The sequence below is a fragment of the Leptidea sinapis genome, chromosome 24 (assembly GCF_905404315.1).
Source record: "Leptidea sinapis chromosome 24, ilLepSina1.1, whole genome shotgun sequence".
Classification (NCBI taxonomy): domain Eukaryota; kingdom Metazoa; phylum Arthropoda; class Insecta; order Lepidoptera; family Pieridae; genus Leptidea; species Leptidea sinapis.
This window is the reverse complement of record NC_066288.1, coordinates 2,239,621-2,244,180: the sequence shown is the minus strand read 5'-3', so window position 1 is coordinate 2,244,180 and position 4,560 is coordinate 2,239,621. Positions and strand designations below refer to the sequence as shown.

The following is a 4,560-nucleotide window of genomic DNA, read 5'->3' as shown; positions in this document are numbered from 1 at the left end:
TAGTTTTATTTTACTATATTTCAGAAGATCAGTAAAGACGCCATATATAACACCTTTACAGAATATATAACTTTTTTTTGGATGATATGGTTTGAGAACAATCAATAAAACTTAAAATCGGTTTAAAAACTTAATTTTTAGACTCATATCAATCGCTATATTAAGAAGAAAGGTACATGGCCACAGCATCAGATTTCTTTCTGACAGTATTGCGGTACTAACAGCGCTGAAGGGTACCACACACAACTCAGCTCTAATACACGAATGTCACCAAACCCTGGAGCAAGTTGCCTCTTATAACCAGGTAACTCTGCAATGGATCAAGGGACATAGTGGTTCGTTGGGTAATGATGCAGCGGATGAGCTTGCAAGGCGGGCATCGGCAAATATAGTGACTGGTCCTTTGCCACTTCTGCCACTGCCCTTCAGCCATATGCGCTCATGGATACGCTCTCTCACCAACGACCTACACAACACCCGATGGATGAATGTCTCAAGCTGTAGACAGTCGAAGGTGGTGATACCTGCACTATCGCCCAAACTGACACGTAGACTTCAGATCAGCCTCAACAGACATGACATCCGTATAATGGTGGGCACCCTAACGGGTCACACATCACTAAACAAACACCTTTTCACAATCGGCGTAACGGACAGTCCTAAGTGCAGAGGTTGTCTGACCGAAGACGAAACGGTCGCTCACGTAATCCTGGAATGTGCGGGGGTGGCCAACCAACGGGCAAAAACCTTAACCAATACGAGGTCGCTCCAAGAAGTCTGTGAACACCCCAGGAATGTTCTGAACTTCTGGAAGGAGCTGGGCTGGTTGGAGTAACTGGCCATTACTGCACGCAAAATGGACCCATGCTAGTGGTTTAATTGCGGAAACAGGAGCCCCTATACCATACCATACCATACACTCTCAAATAATTCATACAACGCATCTGGGGGTCTATATAAACTTCCAACAATGGCGGCGCGCTCGAGCTCTGTACGGGCAATTTCAATGGTATGTTCAACATTCTATTTGTTGTATAAAGATGATAGCTCTTTCGTGAGTAAATATTATTTTTGTCTGGCTGATTGTCCGAAACGTGTGGAAATATTCTGCAATAGTCATAGGTATGGAATCACAACGTAATAAGATTTTTTTTAAATTAATTATAGTTCCACATAAATGCAAATAGGTAATTTTGTTACCTGACTTTTATAGATTGTGTTTAAACTAATATGTTTAATAAGGAAGCTATAAATATAAATTAAGTGTGTTTGCTCTTATTCTATTTTTAACCCGGCCCCTGGGGGAGTAGAGTTACCTTCTCTACTCTCCACTTGGGCAATTCCTGTCTGGCGCGTCCATGTCGCGGGGGTCTGGAGTGCTTAGACAACCCAGTCCTGCGGGGTATATCGCAGAATCCTTCCCCAGGGTCACGGATGAAGACCTCAACGGTGGATTGGGAGGAGACAAGGGATGTCAGTACCGTGGTGAAGCGTAAGGAAGTTTAGTCTGAACCGGTTCACTATCAGAATTCTATGGACACTGACTTCATAGTACCGCGATGTAGAAAGCAACGGGTAACTACTACATTACCTATTCCACTAGAGTTGAATAATGATGAATATACCCAAGAATAGACAAGTACGTTCGCCTGACGATCCGCGTAGCAACCGGCGCTTTGAGTTAGTTTGAGGAATGTAGGCAACCAGGCATACCCCGAAAATTATGGAAAGAAAATCTAATTACGCAAGAACATCCGTATAGGCACTTGGAATGTGCGTGGGCTCCTCAATGAAGGTAAATTACACATCCTGGATAAGTAACGTCAACGATGCGACTCTATTATCGCCGGTTTAAGCGAGACTCACTGGAGAAAGAGTGGCCACGGCGACTTGGATAAACACACCATTTATTATTCAGGAGACGATACTACCAGAGTGGCCATCGCAATTCCTAAATATTGGACTTAATCTGTGCTGGGTTTTAACCCCATCAGCAATCGAATTATAACAATAAGCTCGATGCATCACCCACCCCATTGAACATTGTACAGGTGTATGCACCCACAATGACATTGAATCCTCAATTGCAAAAATACCAAGTATTAAATTACTGGTTATACTTGTCGATTTTAACGCTAAAGTGGGGGATACGCGTATTTGTGAGGGTCTGCGGGATGTTGTGGGTGGCTATGGTCTCGGGCAAAGGAATCTTCGAGAGGAGAGATTACTTCAGTTCGCTGCTGACAACGGCCTCACCATCATGAATACCGTATTCTAGCAACACCCCAGACGGCTATACACCTGGACGTCTCCTGATGGTAAACACAAGAATCAGATTGACTACATACTTGTTAGACTTAGATGGCGCAGTTCAATTACAAACGCATACACATTGCCCGGTGCCGATTGTCAGTCAGATGCAATTCAATCAGTCATCAATTGCTTGAGTGCAATTTTGATCTTAAGTTACGAAACTCCATACCTCGTAAAATTAGTAGAAACCTCAAAATAGTGGACCAAACAGCTTTTATGAACAAATTTATTTAAGAAGATTCGTTGCATCACTCTAGCTCTAGCTGTCGAGGACTCAAAATGGAGCGACTGTAACGGAAATCATGAATATCGTTGGTGTGTGGAAAGCATAATGCGAGGATATTTTTACCGACAGCAGTACATCATCGGTTTGCTCCTTTGGAGGGTACCTATAATGATAAAGAATCTAGTGTGCTGATGAATGAAATTAGAGCCGCAATTCATCACCCGAAGAAAAACAAAGCTGTAGGAAGTGACGACATCCTGATAGAGATCTTCAAAGCAATGGGGGAACACGGAGTTGAAATGCTGCATGTAATCTGCAATCGTGTTTGAGACACAGAAAAATGGCCTAAAGACTGGGCGCACTCCGTGTTCGTACCACTGCACAAGAAGGGGTCCACAAAAAAATGTAGCAACTACAGGCTCATAGCTCTGATCTCACACTTCAGCAAGGTCCTCCTTCATGTCATCAACACCAGACTGCAAACTTTTCTAAATCCGGAAATAGCTCACGAACAAGCAGGTTTCGTCAAGGGTCGAGGAACCAGGGAGCAGATTTTAATACTTCTACAAATCACCGAGAAATCTAGAGAGTTTAAAATCCCACTATATATCTGCTTTGTTGACTTTCACAAGGCCTTCGACACCGTGAAATGGGATAAAATCTCTGGGACGTTTTACGCGAGAGGAGTTCTCAATCATTTAGTTCGTCTCATACATCGACTCTACGAGGACGGAACTGCGACTGTTCGGATTGATGACGTTGACTCGGAAAGTTTCCACACACGCGCTGGCGTTCGGCAGGGATGCATTCTCTCTCCACTTTTACTCAATATATACACAGAGTGTATTATGAGAATTGCTTTAGAGCAATGGGACAAGGGCATTTCAGTGGGAGGAAGGAAAACATCGAACTTAAGATACGCTGATGATACAACTCTTCTCGCTCAAACAAGGGAAGACATGGAACAGCTGTTGGGACGTCTAGAGACAACAAGCCTCTCTTTTGGACTCGCAATCAACAGAGTGAAAACCAAAATGATGATCGTGGACCGAATGGAACAAAATCAATCTGATATCTCCCTGATTGGCAACTGTGAGGTTGTCCAAAGCTACGTATACCTCGGCTCCACGATCACGAACATTGGTGGGTGTGAAGACGAGATCCGTAGGAGATGTGCTATCACACGATCTGCCGTTGACAAACTGAATAAGGTTTGGTGCAACCGCAACGTCACTAAAGCCACGAAAGTCCGCCTGATAAGAAGCTTAGACTTCCCAATTTTCTTTTTTCAATTTCGCGCCTGAAAAACCGACGCAAAATCGACGCACTAGAAATGTGGCGCTGATGACGACTGCTGCGAATTCCTTGGACTGCGTTTCGGACCAATGTTTCGATATTGGAAGAACTCAAGGTGAAGGAGAGATTATCGTCGACTGTACAAATATGAATCCTCAAGTACTTACGGCACGTTACACGAAACCAATACTCCATGGAACGACTCGTCGTCCAAGGACGAGTGGAAGGCAAGTGGTCACGAGGTCGGTCACCTACGTGTTGGACAGATCTGATAAAGGCTGCGACACAAACCACCATAGTCCAATGTTCCCGTAATGCTGAAGATCGTGGCAAGTGAAGGAGCATTTCGAGGTCTGCATCATCCACCACACATACGTCTTGTGAGTCTCATTATGCAACCACGACCACTCTGTCAAGAGTGAACGACTAAGGAGGAGGTTTCCATAAGTTTCTTGCTACTCTCGTTAAAAATAAAAAGGTAAAATTTATCACTTTGACATAATAATATAAAAGTATCATTCTTTAACCTATATGAAATTGTTATATGAAATTTATATTCTTTATTAATATTTGGTGACGTGGGACGGGTCGTTCCCTTCCTTATAATATGGTTGAAGGAGGCTATGGCTGGCCCATGCGTCATGCTCGTGAACCGTCGCTACTTGTGATGGGAGGATGATCATGTTACCTTAGGCTCGGCTGCAGAATCTTAAAATTTATTATAT

The 4,560-nt window shown here is 43.6% G+C and overlaps 1 pseudogene; it reads left to right on the top strand.

The window, feature by feature from the left end:
• The first annotated feature begins 1,737 nt into the window (after positions 1–1,737).
• On the top strand, positions 1,738–4,265 carry LOC126971885 (uncharacterized; annotated as a pseudogene).
• The last annotated feature ends 295 nt before the right edge of the window (positions 4,266–4,560 follow it).